Raw genomic sequence first — 23,841 nt, forward strand, 5'->3', positions numbered from 1 at the left:
CAGGACATGGTACTGAGTACAGTTGGTGAGATTAGCTCCCCACCTACAACAGGACATGGTGCTGAGTACAGTTGGTGAGATTAGTTCCCCACCTACAACAGGACATGGTACTGAGTACAGTTGGTGAGAATAGCTCCACCCTACAACAGGACATGGTGCTGAGTACAGTTGGTGAGAATACCTCCCTATCTACAACATGTGACCCTGTGATGAATTGGTGAGAATAGCTCCCCACATACAAAAGGACATGGTGCTGAGTACAGTTGGTGAGATTAGTTCCCCACCTTCAACAGGACATGGTGTTGAGAACAGTTGGTGAGAATACCTCCCCACCTACAACAGGACATGGTGCTGAGTACAGTTGGTGAGATTAGTTCCCCACCTTCAACAGGACATGGTGTTGAGAACAGTTGGTGAGAATAGCTCCCCCACCTACAATAGGACATGGTGCTGAGATCAGTTGGTGATATTAGCTCCCCACCTACAACAGGACAAGGTGCTGAGTACAGTTGGTGAGAATAGCACCCCCCTACAACAGGACATGGTGCTGAGTACTGTTGGTGAGAATAGCACCCCATCTACAACATGATGCGACTATGTGATGAGTTGGTGAGAATAGCTCCCCACATACAAAAGGACATGGTGCTGAGAACAGTTGTGAGAATGGCTCCTCAACAAGTAGACAGAAGAACAATAACAATCAACTGTCAAACATGCATTACATAGATTTTGTGAAAAGACTTACTCAATAACATGCATTGTGTATTCATATCAATAGTCACTGACTGTGTGTGATCTCTTCCAGCAGTTATCTAATAGGTAGTGATTGTTTATAACAAGCATCCTTTCTGATGATTATTTAACAAGTCTGGATAAAATAAAATAATATAGTTTGTTGTCACTGATGTATTGCCATCTATAATTAACAAATTGTTTTACATATGAAGTCCAACCAATCATATGGTATGATCGTATTAGGTGTTAGTGAAAATAATTAAGCATATTAAGCTGCTGATGACTTTATATTGAGGATTATGTTTTCCATCCCTATAAAAATATCCCAGACATTCCCATGTCTCCATTTCTTTACAGCAGAGAACTAAAATATAACATGTATATGAAATTCAAGATTAATACCCTCATGGAAAAAGTTATCAATGCACATATCACATGCATATGACATACTCGATCACATTTCCATCACCACACTACCTTTGCTTGCTAATGCTGTAAGTACAACTAACAGGACAACACAAATACTCAATACAGCTTCGATAATTACAAGCAAAGAGCGACACCTGAATTTTCACATTTTTTTTAAACTGCTATGCTGGCACTGCCACTGTTATGTCTGCTAGTGATGAGTTTGAAGTGAACCAAACGTTTTGCTGTTATCTCCACAATCTGTTTGATCTTCCTGTCAATAAACATAAAAAGATATATACAGCTAGCATCTTCAGGAAAGAAGAAGAAGTTGGCAACATCAGGCATTTGGGAGTAATTTCGACCAGGCTAAATAGGACAAATAAACGAGGCATTTAGGTACCATCGGAACATCTGATGAATGCACAACACTCCCAGCAGTATATTCTGTGATAATGTGTACTGATGAATTTTGCACATGGAATTTTTCATGAGACTTCATTGTGTTGACATTTCTGATGTACTTGGTGACTTCTACAAGGAGCTTATCTGTGTACATATGCTGCCGTTTTGTCTACTACTAACTTGTCTTTCTACACTGTATGAATGTTACTGATATCAATGAAACATTACCATTACATTTCCCCTTCTCAGTCATGAAGCTTTTCAGAAGCATTTAACTGTTGTAATGATGTTTCACTGCCTATCCTAAGGTCTTTCTTCAGGTGCATGGAAAGTGTCACAAGCAATGTTACAACAAGAGGACAAAGTTATCCTACGAAATGGTAAATACTCATCTTGAAAACATGAACTAGTTACATGGTATCTGTGTAAAAATTTTCTTCCGCAACAAAAAAAAAAAATCACATGACAACACAATAATCCCAAATCTCATAATTTTATATCCAACTTGAAATACCTTGTCCATATACCCTATCACTTCTGTACTAGGTGTCATCATTTAAAACCCTCATCACTTTCAGCCCCGTGAAGGTGCGGGGTAGAATAGGCCTTCAGCAACCCATGCTTGCCATAAAAGGCGACTAAGCTTGTCATAAGAGGCAACTAACGGGATCGGGTGGTAAGGCTTGATGACACTTGCTCACTTTACACTAGGTATGTGTAAACATCATTACCTACCATGAAAGTAGCAACAGTCATCAGAAGATGACATATCCCCCTGGCCCCCACATATCTGAAAGGACAAATCATCTGAAGGTTACTTGATGTTTTCTTAGACCTAAGTTTGAATCATTTCCACGGAATTTCGTGAAAAATATAAATGCCATATATCTCTAAACAGCAAAAACCTGTAAATAGCAAAATCCACTACTCTGGGGTCTGCTACATATATCTACCAAGTGTTGCTGACAGATCTAAGGAACTTTTTTTAGATGTGCTCTGGAAACAAAACATACCTCTCACTTTTGAGACACAGTGCGAATCATTTCCGTGGAAACCAAGAAAATAATATATCACAAAAACCTGGAAAAGGCACCACTTTCGGGCCTGCCACACTTATCTACCAATTTTGCAGAAAAATGTTAAACGGTTTTTGAGTTCTGCTCCGGAAACGAAGCCCATCCCTCTAGTTTGAGACCATGTCCCAAACATTTTCATGGAAACCGAAAAAATAATAAATCACAAAAACCTGTAAATAGCAAAAGGCACCACTTTAGGTTCTGATTGATATATTTACCAAGTTTTGCAGAAAAATATTGAATGATCTTTTAGTTCTGCTCCGGAAGGCCACCCATTAGACTAACACCAAAATGTTCCATGGAAAAACAAAAAAAAATAAAAATGCCAAAAATCTGTAAATAGCAAAAGGCACAACTATAGCTTGAGACTATTATATCTATCATGTTTGGTCTAAAAATATTGAACGGTTTCTGAGTTATGCTCTGGAAACAAAATGATCATGGACGGACGGACGGACGAACAGACGAGGCGTCGACTATATCCCCCCACATTGCATGCTGGGGGGATAACAAAAATGTTCAATAAATCCTAAACTACAAAACAAACAATATATACTCTGGAATGAGTACAACCACATTCTCTGTTCTTAGTCAAAGTTGTTGCCATAGAAACTCGAAAAATATATATTCTGAAAAATAAATACTATCCCAGTGTTAGGGTTTTTTGACAATATAAGACAAAAACATAAATTTTATCTTTAATATCATGTTAAGTTTTGATTTTGTTGACCTTGAGTAACAAAGGTACATTCATCTATTTCACACAAAAGTATCATGTGTTTCCAACAAAAATAGCATTGATGACATCGTATCAGCAAAACTGTAGCTGCTTGCCACATCCGGGTATTTTGTATATGTTTTCAACGATGAGCCACACTTTTCCCTCCACACTGCGAGAGAGTCTTGATCACATGGCTTCCTGTTTCATGCATAACTTGTCACTAACAGACGACTGATCTTGCTGAATTTTGCTTGCTATTTTTTGCTATACAGGGAATTGATTTTGCATCTGGAGTGGTATTAACGATTGAGGGTAAATAATATTGATGTTTATTTGCTCTTTACATAACTTAATTTCTTGATTTCAATAACGTCTCACAACAGGAACTGGGCATACGCCCTACCGATGAAACTGTTTGTGCACTCTGATCGCGCACATCTTTTCTCGATATAGCACTAGCAAAGCAATCGTCGAAATCACCAGAACGTCAAATTCAGCTCGCTTTTGGGATATCAAAAGGCAACTAGTTCACCACTTGGCCAATCTAAGTGCCAACGTTGGTGAAGAAATATTTTAAGGTTTCAAGGTCTGTTCATGAAACATCATGATCATTGTCCATTTTAGTATTGTCTACATAATGCGTTGCCAGGGATAAGACTACTTGTGAAACTGCAAGTAATTTGCATACCTAATAACACTGTCGACAAGGGTTCAATTTTTCTTTTCTTAACAGCCACTTACCACAATGCATGAGACTTTAATTAAAGAAAGTTACTTGTCCTAACTAATTTTCCACATTCCCTGACTTTATTACATTATCATGATGGTGTAATTATGAAAGAATAAATCAACATGGTATTTTATGTTAATGTTTACTTGACTATTTATCGAAAAGTGATAAATAGCAAACAAAGATAACTCTACTTTATTATCATTGCGAAATTTAATGTCTACATTTTGAGCACATATGAAACGATATCCAAGTTAATTTGCAGTTTGAAACCATAAGTGGAAATTATTTGGCAGTCCACAGGCAAGTAAGATACCATTATCTGATTGCCCCAAAAGAAAACTGACTTGTCCCCAGTATTTTTTAACCCCTGCTGTAGACCCAATATCTGACCCACTATCTTCACAGTGGACTGTGGAATGAGTTGAAAAATATTTCAACCTCTTATTCTTAACTAAAGTAGACATACATACTTCTTTCTCATTTTACTGATCATATTGTTCTGTCAATAGTTAAGAGGAACATTCATAATAAAGTTTGGATAGTGCCAAATGAGCATCACAGAAGGGAATAATGATGTTGCATTTATCTCGGTTTAGAGTGAGTACAGAAAATCAACAATACTTCATCTTTCTTTTTTTTTTTTTACTTTACACTTGGTCAAAACATACTCTCACTTCTTGGCCTGAGAAGACAGGTAGGCCTGTATACATGGCCTTTCACGATAATATCTCCTTGTATGCAGATGCATAACAATTATCAACTGCTCACCATCAACATAAGCTGCTGTACTAAAGTAAATGTGTGCTTCTTTTTGGAAATACAGCAGTGGCCTGTATGGCTAGCTGTATATGGCGGCCAACCTCATATCATGCACTGGAAACATTAGCTCCCTCTGCAACAGAATGAGCCAACATTCATACCTGTTTTACCCAGACTGTTAAATACTCCAGGAATTTGTATTGACACAATACCAGAAATACTCCAGATGTTTGACAGAATTCCAGTCCATGCCACTCTTAAAGTTGCAAATTATAAAGTTGTATCCTGGTTTGTTGAGTGTATCCAAGTTTTGCAGTACTCCTCTGTATCCTGCACCATCCTTCTCAAAATGGAAGCCAAATGGCCTGGTTCCAGACTTGCAAGGCTCCCCATGAGGGGCAGGGAGGCACTCAGGCTAATTCTTATATCAGTCAACATGCTCAACGCTAAATGCTAATTCAACCCTTTTTCAAATAACCAATGTCCCCATAAAAGTCTTGCAGTGTTCTGTATAGATTTCATCTCAATTGTTTCCCAAATTACAAGGTGGCGCAGCACTTTACATCCCCCTGCAGAGCCTCATACCATCCAGATGTTCTTCCTATACAATCTCTGCTGCAAGTTTTTGTAGGCAGTCAGGTCATCCTTGCTTTGTGCGTAACATGATCACCCCTCCACCCACCCTTCCCCCAACACACACATGCCTGCCCACTCATACAGTAAGCCTCTTCCTTCCTTATTATCCATGCTGGTCATAATTAAGATATTAACACTAAAGAATCTACAACTTAACTGGCAATTTAAAAGTGCCAGTATACCATGCCTGACTTGCCGGTCAGTTACAGGTACAAACTGCATTATATAACTGTTACACTGGAAAGAAAAACACATTAAATTCTCAAGCACAAATATTAATAAAAATGCTGAAATTATCACCAGAGATGGATGTATTTGTGCCTTAATACCATAATCAGAGATGAAAGAGCATTTTCCCCCTTTGTTCATTTAAGTGATTAGTTATTTGCAGTAAAAAGGCATCTAAACCTGCTTTTATTTAGATACAGAAACTTCACTGCTTTGTGTACAAAAAGGGAACTAGTTTGATAATGTTCACAGACCTTACCCTCTTGCTAGAATCTGATGCCATGCCTTCACATCAGAGTTGTTATTTCATTTACTACTTAGGGTGCGTCTACTACTTGTCAAACAATAGTCACTAACAGCGACCACACAGGTACTTCGTCAAACAACAGTCACCAACAGTCATCATGCATGTGTTTGTCAAACAATAGTCATTTGTTCCATTTTGAGACCAAGTCCAAAACGTTTCCATGAAAACCGATAAAATAATATATCATAAAAACCTGTTAATAGCAAAAGGCACCACTTTAGGTTCTGTTTGATATATCTATCAAGTTTTGAAGAAAAATATTGAACGGTTTTTGAGTTATGCTCTGGAAACAAAGCCGGAAACGAAGCCCACCCCACCATAAGACTAACACCAAAATGTTCCATGGAAAAACAAAAAAAATATAAATGCCAAAAATCTATAAATAGCAACAGGCACAACCATAGGCTGAGATTACTATATCTAGCAAGTTTTGCAGAAAAATATTGAACGGTTTTTGAGTTATGCTCTGGAAACAAAGCCTGCCCCACCATTAGACTAACACCAACATGTTCCATGGAAAAACAAAAAAAATAAAAATGCCCAAATTCTGTAAATGGCAAAAGGCACAGGTTGAGATTATTATATCTATCAAGTTGGGTCTAAAAATATTGAACGGTTTCTGAGGTATGCTCCGGAAATAAAATGATTACTGACGGACGGACGGAAGGACGGACAGATGAGGCGTCGAGTATATCCTCCCCGCATTACATGCCAGGGTGGTAATATAGGGTTACTAAAGAAGTCTATGGGAAAGCATTTGGTGTTGTGCTCAAACCCTTCAGGTTATACATTTCAGTTATTCATACTTCACATGCTTTCCTGTGTTTATTTCACCATGGAAACACTATTTTCAGTTTGCAGTATGCCTGTTGGTAAATGGGGAGGTGTATATGTACACATACAGCAGAAACAGAGACCTCCAAATCCAATGTGGTATTTAGACAAACCGTTCTTAAGGCTGTTGTTGGCTGTGTCTAATCAAGCACACACCCTTTTCATTGATATGCTTTACCAACATTTAGAGGTTGCAGTACTTGGACATGTAGGTACATGTAGTAGCTTTAAGTGCCCCAGTCCAGTTAAAGCACCACTTTGTGTCAGTTGTCTGTCTGACTGTTAACTTCCACCACTCGGTAATCATCATCCATCAGAAATTTCTGCCTCACTGTGCAATATTGCAGTATGCAAGACATGAATTAAGGGCTGTACATCAACCCAAGAAGCTGATCAGATGTAAACAACAACTGTGGAATGTAATGTTATGGGTCTGAGTTCATATTTTATCGACATGACAGTGTTTGATATCTCTAAATTAAAAATCTCCCCTGTTTACCCAAATATTGTATGTCTTTCTGTCACCCAGTAACCCAGAAATTATTTTCACAGATAACTGTGAAAAGAATAGGCAGTAAATATGGCTGTTGACAGCCTGGATAATTTTTACAAACAATATAGAAGTCTATGGGAAAACATCTGGTGTGGTATAACCTTGAGACTGTATCACAGTACTGATGTTAACTGTCATCATCATTGCAAGGGGCATGGACTATGGGCCAAACGCACTGATACATTGATCAGTCCACTTACCACATGCTACCCTGGAGTAAATTGAACTGAAAGTGGCAGGTTTATTGCCAATGCCCCTGAAACTAAATGGAGACCATTTGTGCAACTTCAAATCCTGGAGGAAAAGGAACCATGGGAGAATCCGCACAACAAACTTCATCCCATTTTTACTGGGCTATATTTATATCACAAGTACAGGAACCAATAATTCTGTTTTTTCCAGATTTGGGCTCCTGCTGCCATAATTCTTTTCCATATAAAACAAATGTAGACAAACAGCAATAATTTCATCAATGAGTAATATTGCATATTTAACTTGTTATGTTTTAAAGTTCGGACCCATAAGTATTCTCTTTGAAAACATGTTGCTGTTATTATTTGTATTTTCCATGGATACCTAGACGATATCCGATATACTCAACTAGTTTGTGAGTTATGCGATGATGGTGACAAAATCTTGATTGGGATCCTGTATGTTTACTAGGGCTTGTTATTGGCAAATAATTTGTAAGACGCTGAAATCCTGGTATCCATATTGCGCTAGGACGGCCACCAACTGGCAACTTAAGAAACTGCCAAAGGTCACAGACACAGGAGATCCCAACCAGCAATCAACCAGGACCACACCTACCTATTTGCACTCATTAATTTAATTATCTGTACTGACTTCCATGTCATCATGCTTTTTAGCCAAAAAAGGACTAATTATGGTTAGACTTAGTCCTGGCCTTGTTTATTGATATTACAATCAGAGCCATGACGACATGCTTAAGCAATACAATAATATACAAAACTGTTTCATTTGTCCACTCTGTTATAGAAACAGTAATCTAAGGTGAAAACACAAGTATTCATAGACTGAAGGGACTAGAACAATAATGACAAACTGCCCACTTGCCAAAACCTGGCATTTGGGATGACCCAAACTAATAAATGTTGAAATGTTCTTAGCCACAAAGAAATCCTTTACTACTATATGGAATCACTTCACAACACAAACCAACCTAGCTGCGATTTGCCAAAATTTTCATTCTAAAAATATCACACACTATCTCTTAGATTCTTCTACAAATCAGTGGGGAGTTAGTGCACTCAGTTTTGACTTCCCGTCAGGGGCCACATGACTTATCTGGGGGCACATGGCTTATCGTATCCCTTATATCTCAACTCCTGTCTAGATTAGAATCCTTGCCTTCAGCAAGTTCATCCAAGTTTATAGAACCACTTATACTATCGCTTTTAAACAATTCCTCTGGGGCTTCTCATCACAAGACACCAGAAGAGAATACAATGTTCTGAAGGCAATCAGTTCAACATGATAGTTCATTTTTTGACTTTCTGCTGAAACTATGCTAAGAGGTCTGTAGATTATCATAATGACTACATGCATGAATTACAGAAACACATTTTTCAAACTTACAACACACAGGAGCCTTTTGTTTATATCAAATGAAATCATACATGATGTTCACACAGCCTGGTGTACAAAACTGTTTGACAGGTCTGTCTCTCTCTTCCACTGTACATACATGTTGCTCCACTAATTACAATGTGCACTTCCACTTTACCTGTGACATATAACTGCACTCAACAATTCGGGCACGAGATGCTTGATCAGCAACACATGACATATTAAACAATTCACCAACAAATTGAGCACAAACGCCCTTGACTGTGAATCACAAAGAGAAGAAAGCACCACCCTCCAGAGGTGACTAACAGCAGGCAACCATCTCCTCGAGCTGCTCTAGCACAAACAATGTCCTGACTTCAAATCTCTGTACAGGCACATTCCTGCCTTCAAAACTATGTACACATTCCTGGCTTCAGATCTCAGTACACATTCCTGGCTTCAAATCTCAGTACACATTCCTGGCTTCAAATCTCTCTAAAGTAACATTCCTGCCTTCATATGTCTGTATACATTCCTGCCTTCAAATCTGTTCAGTCACATTCCTGCCTTCAAACCTCTCTAAAGTAACATTCCTGCCTTCATATGTCTGTATACATTCCTGCCTTCAAATCTGTTCAGTTACATTCCTGCCTTCAAATCTCTGTACAGTCACATTCTGGCCTTCACATATCTGCACTCATTCCTGCCTTCATATCTCTGTACACATTCCTGCCTTCACATCTCCGTACAGTCACATTCCTGCCTTCATCAATGTACACCACTTTGGGGTCTGCCACAAATATCTACAAAGTTACACTGACAGATATTAAGTTCTTGAGTTCTGCTCTGGAAATGAAACACACCTCTCACTTTTGAGACGAAGTCTGAATCGTTTCCATGGAAACCGAGAAAATAATAAATCACAAATAAGTAGCAAACGGCACCACTTTAGGTTCCGATTAATATACATTGGAAGCTGTCTTACTCGGACACTAAGTAACTCGGTTTTCCATATTATTTGGACCGAATTGTGGGTCTTAACTAAGTTAACTAAGTTATCATTACATACAGGGTAACTAATCCGGACTTCATGTAACTCGAGTTTCGGACTAAAATCTCCGCCCTTCAAGGTAATTTACTATGAAAACATCATTAATTAACTCGGACTAGTGGGACTGCCTGAGGCGGAAGTGCCTTGTAGTTAGCCGATTACCGACTTCAACTGGATTATCAGGTGTGATGACAACCAATGGAATTAACAGAGAAGTTCAGCAAGCTGACACGACTCACTCAGAGAAGATTAAATCACATGCGCGTCCATACATACCCCATGCAATAGCCAGTAACATGAAAACATGGTACGTCACTTCTAGCGCTCATGCTTACAGACAAGACATGAAATTTGTGTTGCATTGGAAACCACCGGACGACAGAACATTCTAACAATAAATTATTCGTAAAAGATGAGGTGATATTTATTGACAGAGATACAATCTACTGATATGCAATAATGTCCGTGATCATCTTTTGCGCTATTACCCCCGAAAACACGTTACACCATGGTAAAATTACCGTGCATGCGTATCTCCTGGTCAAGGGAGCAAACACTTGACTCTCACCAGTCCAATTCCGACTCTTCATAATTCTGACACAAAAGTCGGTCCCAGTTGAGTCCGAATTAGACAGCTTCCACTGTACCTACCAAGTTTTGCAGAAAAATATAGAACGTTTTTTGAGTTCTGCTCCGGAACCAAAGCCCATCTCTCCAATTTAAGAGTAAGTCCGAAACATTTCCATGGAAACCAAGAAAATGATAAATCACAAAAACCTGTAAATAGCAAAAGGCAGCACTCTGGGGTCTGCCACACATATCTACCAGGTTTTAATGACAGATATTAAGAGGTTATGCTCCGGAAACGAAACACACCTCTCACTTTTGAGACAAAGTCGGAAATGTTTCCATGGAAACCAAGAAAATAATACATCACAAGAACCTTAAAAAAACCCAAAATGCACCATTTTGGGGTCTGCCACATATGTAGAAAGTTTTACTACCAGATATTACGACGTTTTTGAGTTCTGCTCCAGAAAAAAAACACACCTCTCACTTTAGAGTGAGGTCCGAAACGTTTCCATGGAAACTGAGAAAATAATAAATCACAAGATCCTGTACATAGCAAAAGGCACCACTTCATGTTCTGACAGAAAAATACTAAACAGCTTTTGAGGTCTGCTCCGGAAACGAAACACACCTCTCACTTTTGAGACTATGTCTGAAACATTTCCATAGAAACCAAGAAAATAGTAAATCACAAAAACCTGTAAATACCACTATAGGTTCAGAGTGATATGTCTTCCAAGTTTTTGAGTTCTGCTCTGGAACCGAAGCCCATCCCTCCATTTTGAGACTATGTCCGAAACGTTTCCATGGAAACCGAGAAAATAATAACTTACAAAAACCTGTACATAGCAAAAGGCACCACTTTAGGTCCTGATTGATATATCTACCAGTTTTTAGCAGAAAAATATTGATTGGTTTTTGGGTTATGCTCCGGAAAGGAAGCCCACCCCACCATAAGACTAACTAACACCAAAATGTTCCATGGGAAAAACAAAACAAGAGTCATCAGAAGATGACATATCCCCCTAGCCCCCACATATTTGAAAGGACAAATCATCTGACAGTTACTTATTGTGTTTTTAGACCAAGTCTGAATTGTTTCCATGGAATTCATGAAAAATATAAATGCCATATATCTGTAATCAGAAAAAGACACCATTTCAAGATCTGTCTCGTATATCTGCCAAGATCTTTTGAAAGACATGAAATGGTTTTTGAGTTGTGCTCCGGAAACGAAGTCAGCACTGTGTTCATGGAACCGAGAAAATAATACATCATAAAAACCTGTAACTAGCAAAAGTCACCACTTTGGGGTCAGCCACACATATATACCAAGTTTTACTGACAGATACTACAAAGTTTTTGAGTTCTGCTCCGGAAATGGAACCCACCTCTCACTTTTGAGAGTAAGTGCAAAACGTTTCCATGGAAACTGAGAAAATAATAAATCACAAAAACCTGTAAATAGCAAAAGGCACCACTTTAGGTTCTGTTTGATATATCTACCAAGTTTTGAAGAAAAATATTGAACAGTTTTTGCGTTCTGCTCTGGAAATGAAGCCCACCCCACCATAAGACTAACACCAAAATGTTCCATGGAAAAACAAAAAAAATATAAATGCCAAAAATCTGTAAATAGCAAAAGGCACAACCATAGGCTGAGATTACTATATCTATCAAGTTTGGTCTAAAAATATTGAACGGTTTCTGAGTTATGCTTCAGAAACAAAATGATTATGGACGGGCGGACAGACGGACAGATGAGGCTTCGACCATATCCCCCGGCATGTAATGGGAATGGGGATAATAATATAATGAAATGGAGCTCTGAGACTTTCTTCATTCCTCAAGCTATGGAAATCTATACTTGCCACATTTTCTAGACTTCAGGGACTGTACGACAGACTAGCCTTCATATATCTGTACACATTCCTGCCTTCACATCTCTGTACATACTCCTGCCTTCATATATCTGCACAGTCACACTCCTGCCATCACATCTCTGTACACATTCCTGCCTTCATATATCTGTACAGTCACATTCCTGTCTTCACATATCTGCGCTCTGTACCCATTCCTGCCTTCATATCTCTGTACACATTCCTGCCTTCACATCTCCGTACAGTCACATTCCTGCCTTCATCAATGTACAGTCATGACAACTATCACAATATTGATAGAGTGTGGGATGTTGTTGCAATGCAACAGACTAACAGTCACCCCCTCACTGTACTCAGATACCTGCTTTCACACTTCACTGACAATGACATTCCTACAACCTTCAACAAGGCCATTTATCATGGCTTTCTGTGGTGTGTAATTGCCTATGATTAGAGATTTTGTCTAATGAACTTTAAGATCAATACCAAAACTTAAAACACAAACATATTTCAAGCAAGTCTGATGATTACTGATCCCAATATCAAGGGAGGCAAGCATTTATTTAGAAAATCTTGAAGACAGAAAGGTTTATTTTTTCGCTTGAAATGTAATTCACTGTTACAGTTGGCCTGACTTGCGAGAAGTAAACAGTCAATAGCCTCATTGGTAGCAGGAACAACTGAAACCCCCATTTCTCTAAGTTTAAGAACCTACATTGCCACAAAGAAGTCTCCATAAAAAGTGTCACTTGAAGCTCATCAATGAAATGTCTCTGATTGCCCACTTCAGTATAATCAGACCTCAAATCATTGCCAGATGTCACAATTTATTGACCGTCTCCCCCAATGAGCAGACAAGACTTTATTGGCCGAACGGTCCTGGAACCAGGAGGCACACACACATACCGTCTGCCACATCTCCCATAGAACACTTCATTTGTTGCCAGCCTTCAAAATGCTTTCAGTCCCATTCTTTTAGAAAATGCAAATGACAGAGTTGCAAAATCAGATAAAACTAAACACTATTCTTTGAAAATATTATACATCAAACTTTCAGCTTAAAGTTTGTATCAAAGGGATGAGAAATAGAGAAATGGGCACACACTGAGACATTCAGCCAGATAAACAACCTTCATCATGTACATGGGCACACAATGAAAGACAAAAAACCAGATAAACAAGAAGACAAAGTCATTAATAGCCCCATCAATGGCAAAATATTATTCATGAATATGTCCATGAGTTATGTCAAATGCTTTGGTGTGTATAGATAGCAAAGTGGAAGGCGAGTACAGATAGGTTTCAAAGTTCTGCTCCATAAAGGAGCATTACCATCAAATACAGTTGAAGCCAAACTTGTTGCCATGGGAAATGCCAAAACTATCTTATTCACATGTCCAAAACAATTAAAAGGCACCAGTACACCACCATATCTATCTATGTGCTAAGTTTCGCAAAGAAATATTGAATGGTTTGAAAGTTATGCTCTGAAAAAGAGTACTACCACCAATTTCATTCTAAGTCAAGCTTGTTGCCCTGGAAACTCAAAAAATATTGTATTTAGAAATCCAAAACTACCAAAAGGCATCAGGGACCAGCAGATCTATCTATGTGCCGAGTTAGGTGCAGAAATATCGAATGGTTTAAAAGTTGTGCTACAGAGAAGAAAAACGTGCACAGACGCATGGACAGCAGGGGATAAATACATGTCATTAAATGATATAAGTATTATGGCAAAGTTGGTCAATGGTACCTTTATCTAACAATGAGAAGCTGTCATGAATCGCCTTGTAGTCTTGTACTAATATTGTCCAAAGGATCATGGCTAGACAAAATCCGTATTCCCATCTATGGTTGATGTTACTTCTTATACTAACAAGCTGTGAGAGGTTCCAAGTTTACATAGGGCCATTCATGATCATGTCGTCTGCCTCCAGATAATAGTTTCAACTTGGATACAAAAAAGGACAAAGTCTGGAGACAATTTAATGACAGAATGTCAATACAGATAGCTATTTATAGGACTAGTGTTGGTCTCCTCCACTTCTTGTTCTTCCAGTGACTGGCCTCAAGCAAGCACACAACTTAACATGTTGAAATGACTTCATGACCAAACTTCAAACCCATGCATAACTCACAATGTTAAGGTTAAAACATAAGTGGGAAGTATTTTGCTGTTATACCTAAAATTTGCAGCTGAATATGATATTTCACAAAACAGACAATTGAAGCCCTAGAACAATGAATTAGGCCTGACAGTATGGATTTTCCTTTTGTATATTTCATCCCATCTTCCCATTTTATAAGAAAGTTCACGTAACAACTTGAGAGGGCAGCATGGTAGTAATGTAAAACACCTTTGACATTAAAGAACAATGTTCAGGTAATTAGTGTTTATGCACCATATCAGCACATTTTGGTAAAAATCATCATAGTTTTTTTCAGACTAACAGATTTTTGAAACATAAACAACGGCCGAGTGAATAGAGACAATAATGATAAGTGTTTCATTTTGTGTAACTTTGCATATAAACAATTGTTTAGTTTGGACAATCATACTTACTTTTGTTTATAAGACAAGATCTAACTTTTACATTCAGATTTCTGGACTGCGTTGTCACAAACTGGGATTTCATAAAAAAATACATTGCCCCATTAAACTACCTGCAATATAAATGCTTCAGGCTGTCCAACGTCTGATAGTTTTCAACCAGGAAAATGACACATATCATGAATTTTTTAGTTTTTAAGAAAAAGATACTTGTAGAACTTAACAATTTTCATTCTCAGGCTCAGAGAAACTGTTAGAGCAGGCAGATGATGAACAAGCAGGCAATGGACGATATACAAAGGTATCATATCATACGCTTTGAGAGGTGACTTAAAAGTTCTGAGCCTAACTTATGGCGGATTTGTTCAGATGGAATTAACTGACCACGCTGCATAGATTGCTTTCTCCTGGTTGTGCAACTAGAGATTACTACTTGAGTGTCTCTAAGATACCATTATCTTACAAACTGTACATGCTATGTAACAGACACGACTACAGTGATCTGTTTCTCAACTCCATAAAATCACAACATTCTTAATTCAAATTTAACTTTTTTTCTCATTACAGTGGCTCAATATTGCACAACACAATATTCATGAATGAGAGGTAAGACTTGGCTCCCTGGTTGCCACTGGTCCCCAAGGCGACCCTCCACTAAAAAGTTTCTACAATGTGCGCTTCAATCAAGGCCACAGTGATGATAAAAACTAGACAAGATTAAAGAAAATTCACTAAACATTCTAAAATGTTGCAATGTAGATACTGATATCTGACACTGCTGTATTCATTTCGGGCAGTTGCTGATGTCGCTTATTCAGTTTTGATACTGTTGTCATTATGAGAAGGCTGTTTCTCTGTACATGGGTTTCTGCAGGCTAACATCTTCTCTTGGAAATGAACATATTTTACCAGAAAAATAGTTCCTAAGTTATAACCATAAAAATTTAATGACAAGAGTCATCAGAAGATGACATGTCCCCCTAGCCCCCACATATTTGAAAGGACAAATCAGCTGACAGTTACTTATTGTGTTTTTAGACCAAGTTTGAATTGTTTCCATGGAATTCATGAAAAATATAAATGCCATATATCTGTAATCAGAAAAAGACAGCATCTCAAGATCTGTCTCATATATCTGCCAAGATCTTTTGAAAGACATGAAATCGTTTTCGAGTTGTGCTCCGTCCAGAAACGAAGTCTGCAACGTGTTCATGGAACCGAGAAAATAATAAATCACAAAAAAAAACTGTAAATAGCAAAAGTCACCACTTCGGGGTCTGCCACACATATCTACCAAGTTTTACTCCTCTCAGGAAATCGTAAAAATCTGTAACTAGCAACAGGCACCACATTAGGTTCCGACTAATATATCTACCAAGTTTTGCAGAAAAATATAAAACGGTTTTTGAGTTCTGCTCTGGAAATAAAACCCATCTCTCAAATTTGAGACTAAGTCCGAAATGTTTCCATGGAAACCGAGAAAATAATACATCACAAAAACGTAAGTACCAAAAGGCACCACTTTAGGTTCTGACTGATGTTAGTACCAAGTTTTGCAGAAAAATGTTGAACGGTTTTTGAGTTATGCTTCGGAAATGAAGCCAATCTCTCAAATTTTAGACTAAGTCCAAAACATTTCGATGGAAACCGAGAAAATAATAAATAAAAGAAACCTGTAAATAGCAAAAGGCACCACTTTGGGGTCTGCCACACATATCTACTACGTTTTGCAGAAAAATATTGAACGGTTTTTGAGTTCTGCTCTGGAAACGAAGTCCACCCCACCACTAGATTAACACCAAAATGTTCCATGGAAAAAAAAAAATAAAAAAAATAAAAATGTCAAAACTCTGTAAATAGCAAAAGACACAACTATAGGTTGAGATTATTATATATATCAAGTTTGGTATAAAAATATTGAACGGTTTCTGAGTTATGCTGCAGAAACAAAATGATTACAGATGGATGGACAGACGAGGCATGGACTACATACGACTGCATTACATGCTGGGGGGATAAAAAGTTTCTAAGTTTAAATCTGTTGATGACACATATATATGATCAATCACAATTTTTTTACGTTGTTAACACTTAAAAGAGATAGTTTAAATAAACAAATCATACCATGCTGCAATACCCAGAATCAATTACATGGTGAAAAAATTTTTTGTTCCACAATATCAAATAATGAATTACATCTGAATTTGGGACTCTCAGTTGTCAAAAGTTCCAATTATTCAAGCATGCTTGAATGAAATTATGTCATTATTGATAAAGTTGCATCTTTAAATATGAAGAAAACACACCAGGGAAAACAGTTGTCATATTTTCATATAATTAAAACATCAAAACTCAAACTAAAAAGTTTGTGCCACACCTACACACACCATACACACAGCAGCTAGATTCAGCCTAGAGAAACATCCCTCCTCACATCTGTGTGGAGGAAGATTCACTTGCTTAGTTGATTCCACTGACAGGTGCACTGATAGTGAAGGTCTGTAATGAGCAAGATCAGATGATACCAAGCTCCACATGTACTGGGCCATAAACTTGGACAACTGGTGTCAGTAGACTGGCCCATCACTACATCCTTCTGATGCCAGTCTCTGAAGGAGCAATTCTCCACTGGAGCTGGCCAGCTATTAACCATGTTTAGATTGAAACATCTATCTTCCTCAACCCAAGATCCATAAACTTTTAGTTCAAAAAGTCAATGACAGCTAGAGAGGATTTTTAATCTCATGGTTTCAAAACTGACTTAAACTTTCTACATTATGTGGCTGCCATGAAGGACATGTTCTAATTTGTTATATGTGATGCCACACTTTAGTTGAAGTGGGTCCTGCAAATATCAACAAAACATTTCATATCATCTTCTTAAAGATGACCCTCTACAAGCCTTCAGAATTAACATCTATCACATGACCCTGATCAAAGTTTGTCATAGCTTAACATGATTCCTAAATTTGTAGTAAGCAAGTGTTTGTGTTAGAATAGTATCGTATATATACAATGCAACAGCAAATTGATTAGTGATAGTAAAAATATTCTGTCCATTAAATTTCTGAAGTAAGTAAGACAAAGACAGTCTACTTCCTGTAACAATTGCTAATTATATTTTAATATACTAGACTTAGGTTTGTCTAAAAATGAGGTGTTCATTCAACAGACTTTTTACACACCTTTCAAACACTTACCCTGATAAAACTGATGACATTGATTTCAGGTTTATCAGTTAGGTATCATATGAGAAGTCATACAGGGAAATTTCAAGTTATGAAGATGTAACGTAACAGAATTTGTAACCCTTCTACACAATTATAGTTTCTGCAAGAGAAACACAGCAAGTCATACACATGAAAATATGCATCTTGCCATGTCTTCTATTTACTCTTTTTGCAAAATGGCATGTGTCAATGATATAAGCATTCCTATATGCAATAACTTTTTGCAATTTACTACATATTCAAAAACTTCTCATGTAAAAACGTAAACTAGGTCAGATACCACGGAATGGCCACAAGTTCCTTATAATTTGTATACAGTAATGAGACCAGTGTGATATTTCATTTCTTACCCACGCCTTGTTACAATTGTCAAAACACAGTGCTTTTATTACTTTGAAGGTTTCAAACCAAAACTCGTCTCATAGAGAGGTTATTATAGAAGAATTGTGTACTGAAGAACATGTTTTTTTAGCGTGACATTGCACTGTATTGATCTCACTAAACCATTTTCATCTGTCCCCTCGATAACTGATGTCACGATGCAGTTGCTTCACTCAGCTAATATCACTGGTGGAAACATTACATTTATGTTTTACAACAGATATAATGTCTCAATTAAACAGCAACATATATTTGTTCACAATGTTTACATTCCCACAATGCATATAACTTGTAGATTGAATGACTTCATGTGTTTGTTATGAATGAAAAAGTAGTACCATCACAGTGTGACCTAATTCAAAGGTACTACTCAAGTCATGCTTCTACCCGACCTAGTTACAATATGACATTCTTGAGATGTACAAGGTTAGTATGCAACTACCCATATGGTGACCAATATGGGAATAAAGCACAGTATCAGAGACTCTAATGTTATATTACACTAGCATTTAGCCCATAGGCATGGTACAAAATCATCCCCACACCTTAATATCCTCTTACCCATTTCTTTGGCATTTTCACATTTACATATTTGAAAAACTGGTATAAAAAGATAGCTTTGACAATATATATTATCCAGCCTCATATAAGAATGTCGACTTTTGATTGCTCTATCCGCGAGCAGGGAGTACAAAAGCCACATTTATCCCCAGTCACCACATGAAGTGAGGAAAGCACGCTGCTGCATGCATCACCAAGCCTTTAGTAACATGCACTGCACTGAGGTCAGTCGATCAGCTGGTGTCAACATGACAGCAAGGAAATGTGAACCATAGCATCTCACATAAGTAAAAACAAGTCGATTCGATGTGTATTGATTTCTTTTGATTTAGTAAAAACATGAGGCTAGATATTGTCAAGGGAAATACAGGGTCTTATCAGACCCAAGGAAAGTTGTACCTAAGGCAAGGCAGCCAATCACATTACAGTAAATGAAGACTGCGCCCAAAAATTCTTTGTTAAATAATGATATTCTGAACATTCTAGGCAGGAAATCAGTCGGCATAATTGAAATAGAGAACATCATGAAATTTTGTCACAAAAAGGTTACAATGTGGACTTGTTGCTGAAGCATGTTTAGAGGGATTATTTTTCAGTAACATACCAGAAAACAATGAATGATTTGGAATCCATTGACAAAAATTGGTTACGTGAATAGGAATACAGTTTTTGACATCATGAAGAGAGACAGAATTAACAAGAGTCATCAGAAGATGACATATCCCCCCGGCCCCCACATATTTGAAAGGTCAAATCAGCTGACAGTTACTTATTGTGTTTTTAGACCAAGTCTGAATTGTTTCCATGGAATTCATGAAAAATATAAATGCCATATATCTGTAATCAGAAAAAGTCATCATTTCAAGATCTGTCTCGTATATCTTTTGAAAGATATGAAATGGTTTTCGTGCTGTGCTCCGGAAACAAAGTCAGCAACATGTTCATGGAACCAAGAAAATAATTCATCAAAAAAAAGGGAAATAGCAAATGGCTACACTTTGGGGTCTGCCATACATATCTACCAAGTTTTACTGACAGATATCTAGAAGTTTTTGAGTTCTGCTCCGGAAACAAAACACACCTCTCACTTTTGAGACTAAGTACAAAATGCTTCAATGGAAACCGAGAAACTAAGAAATCACAAAAGCCTGTAAGAGCAAAAGGCACCACGTTAGGTTCCAATTGATATATCTACCAAGTTCTGCAGAAAAATATTGAACGGTTTTTGAGTTCTGCTCCGGAAACGAAGCACATCCCTCCATTTTGAGTCTGAACCGTTTCCATGGAAACTGAGAAAATAATAAATCACAAAAACCTGTAAATACTAGAAGGCACCACTTTGGGTCCTGTCACACATATCTACCAAGTTACACTGACAGATATTAAGAAGTTTATTAAGAGTTCTGCTCCAGAAACAAAACACACCTCTCACTTTTGAGACAAAGTCTGAATCGTTTCCATGGAAACCGAGAAACTAAGAAATCACAAAAACCTGTAACTAGCAAAAGGCACCATTGCAGCTTCTGATTGGTATATCTGCCAAGTTTTGCAACAAAATAATGAACGGATTTTGAGTTCTGCTCCGGAAACGAAGCACATCCCTTCATTTTGAGACTAAGTCCAAAACATTTCCATGGAAACTGAGAAAATAATAAATCACAAAAACCTGTAAATAACAAAAGGTACCACTTTGGTGTCTGCCACATATATCTACATATATCTACGTACCAAGTTTTGCAGAAAAAGATTGAATGGTTTTTGAGTTATGCTCTGGAAATGAAGCCTGCCCCACCATTAGACTAACACCAAAATGTTCCATGGAAAAACAAAAAAAAATAAAAATGCCAAGACTCTGTAAATAGCAAAAGGCACAAATATAGGTTGAGATCATTACATCTATCAAGTTTGGTATAAAAATATTGAACAGTTTCTGAGTTATGCTCCGGAAACAAAATGATTACGGACGGATGGACAGATGAGGCGTTGACTATATCCCCTCGCATTACATGCTGGGGCGACAATAAAGGAGTCCTAAATGAGACTGGTAGTTTCTAAAACACATACAACAGTTTGCTGTGTCTATGGATTGACCGGTTTTTGGCTTCCCTCTGGTGTTTTGGGCATATTCCCAGTCTGCAGTGTTTAACAGTGTTTATAACAAAATGAAATATACACAAACAACCTAAACGACTGTGCTTTGTTTCATTATTACAAGAGATATCATGTCATCGCTTAAAACATCACAGTACACACATCAGAAAGTCAACACTATGTTCATGTGAAGAACTGCAGGACAGTCTGTCATCATTCACAATACTGGTGACATCATCACCAGGAAAGGGAACATGAAGGAAAGACAAGGCAATAGAGCTCACCTTATCTCTATCTCAAAACAACAAACTTTATGAACATGAATTTATGTATTGCTTATTTCATCATTAGAAACACCTGCAGAATCATACAACTGTTCGAAAAATAAGATATGAGAGGATAATACAGATTGATTTTCCTAACTTTAAATGAAATGGATGAACTCCCATTTCCAAACTTAACTTCTCCTTTGACAGTTAAACAGTAAGAAGACTGAAAAACAATTACCAGTAGCTTTGTTATCACAAAGTTCGCATGATTGACTTACATAGTTTTCTTTAAAACATACCAAGTTACAATATTGTCTGTGACACACAGTCTCTTGAGATGATTTGTTGTGCATAAACTGATCAATGAAAAACTAAATGAGCATACCTGCAAAAGATGAGTGCTGCTATCCCTGGAGCTGGCTTGGAATTCTACTGCAAACAAAAGAACAACGGATGTGATTAACAAAGAACTAATAAATCAATTTAAAATGATCATGCATATTTCCATAGAAACCAAAGCTGAATTAGTTGACACTTCTTCTCTTGCCCCTATGTAGTACACATGACAGCGATCCTATGACAGGTCCTCCCCAAAGGCTTAATTTAAATTTAAAATTATCACCAAGGTCCATGCAAAATTTGAGCAAAATAGGTGGAATGGTTTTCAAAGCGAGCACGTGGTTGGTACAGGGAAAAAGTTTTTTTTGTTGTTAGAATTGAAGATGATGTTTTTCAGATGGACTTTGAAATAAGAGAAACAATTGGTATCAGGGTGAGCCACACATGAAACAGTGTAAGCTAAGAGAACGATCATCGTACAGTGGGTGATGTGTAAGGGACAGTGTTGTGAGGAACGATTATCAACTCCTCTCTGACAAATGCACTCCTTAGCCCGACTTTCGAGTGGTATAAGGTCGGTTCGCCGACTCTGACGTTGACGTACGTTTTCATGGACCATATGGGATTGCAGGTGCATTATCTGCCGTATCCTTGTATTCACCTGCCTGGTACAGACATGCCGACCCCAAAGTGTTGTAAATAGTAGTTTCAACATTCAAAATTAGCAGTTTGACCATAAAAATTATTAGTCAACGAAATAAACAAAATCATGATGGATTCTGAGAAAAAATTAATGATGTTATGGTCATGTGGTTAAATTATTTCAGCTGGAACTAAATGTGTCAAACTGCAAAGGTACTGAAATCAGCTTCGCTAAAATTATGCTTGTTATTTGCAATCATTCCAGTTCTGACGAATGGAAGGTATGTAAAGTCAGAAAATGCTTTTCATGTTTTTGTCTATTTATCCGGTATCCGAAATACGAATGAATTTTGTAGGCTTTCTAGTGGAAACATATTTGTGTAGTTTGAAGTTAAAATTCGTAGAGACTACGATTAAATTGGAGAGGTTGGCATCTCTGCGGTTAGGTAATGTCAGACGGTCAGGTTTCTCTTCCGCTTTATCACAATGCCGAGCAACCAGTGACAATTCAATGGATTTCAGTTTGACCGCTTCAACGGGTCTCTTGCCAAGGAGTCTGGTGAATTCGTGGTTGATGGCATCCAACACTCGTGTGCGACCCATTTCATGTTTCTGTTTCCGAGATGAAATAAATCCCACAAGTACTTATGCAGAAACAGGCATTTGGTTAGGGTGCAGTTGAATCTCTCAACGATGGCTTGCCTGCAATGAGCTCCCGCCAAGCCTCGTCTCACACTGACGTTGAGCTTGGCCAGCAGCTGCGACACAGCTCCCAGGAACATGCATCCTGGATCAACTTGCAGGCCAGGTCAAGCAACTGTGTATGTAGATGCGTTCCAAGGCTTTGGTGACTTCGTTTAAATCTTTGCTCGTCTTTGTAGCGATTGGCGATGTCGACGAGTCAGGGCATACTTTAAGTTTTGCGTTTCACCCTGTCATGGGGGAAGAGAAACAGGAGGTCAGCTTGGCGAATGCGAATTTTCTTCTTGAGATGTACCAAGATGCTGGCAGGTACACTTGCCAGACTTGGTTCGTTTTTTGAGATATGCTTTGGCTTTCTCTTCAGAGACTTTGACGACCATCACAATGGCATCACCGCCTTACCAGAATTCTCGCGGGTGTAATAAATTATCTCCATGTATGTATGCATGTGTGCATGAGCGTTCAATTAATTATTCGCACATTTCCATAGGCATTAGTGGTGACCCCGTCAATGGTGATCCATTGTTTTGTGTCCATGGGTGACAGCAAAGTCTTGTTGATCATCAGTAACTACAGCTTGTGTCCCTTACTTCTCAGCATGTTCATT

General features: G+C 37.9%; 1 protein-coding gene across 4 annotated transcripts in view; it reads right to left on the reverse strand.

The window, feature by feature from the left end:
- LOC137255964 (uncharacterized) overlaps nt 1-23,841 on the reverse strand; it is a 107,559-nt gene that overhangs the window by 47,555 nt on the left and 36,163 nt on the right. For 2 of the 4 annotated variants that reach the window (XM_067793579.1, XM_067793581.1), the window contains exon 2: nt 21,937-21,983. The gene's annotated coding sequence lies outside the window, so the exon portion shown is untranslated. Of the gene's footprint in view, nt 1-2,283; nt 2,336-4,998; nt 5,229-21,936; nt 21,984-23,841 lie in introns of those variants that run through there. The other 2 variants (XM_067793580.1, XM_067793582.1) reach the window with 2 other exon arrangements.

The sequence above is a fragment of the Haliotis asinina genome, chromosome 11 (genome assembly GCF_037392515.1).
Source record: "Haliotis asinina isolate JCU_RB_2024 chromosome 11, JCU_Hal_asi_v2, whole genome shotgun sequence".
In the NCBI taxonomy this organism is placed as follows: Eukaryota; Metazoa; Mollusca; class Gastropoda; order Lepetellida; family Haliotidae; genus Haliotis; species Haliotis asinina.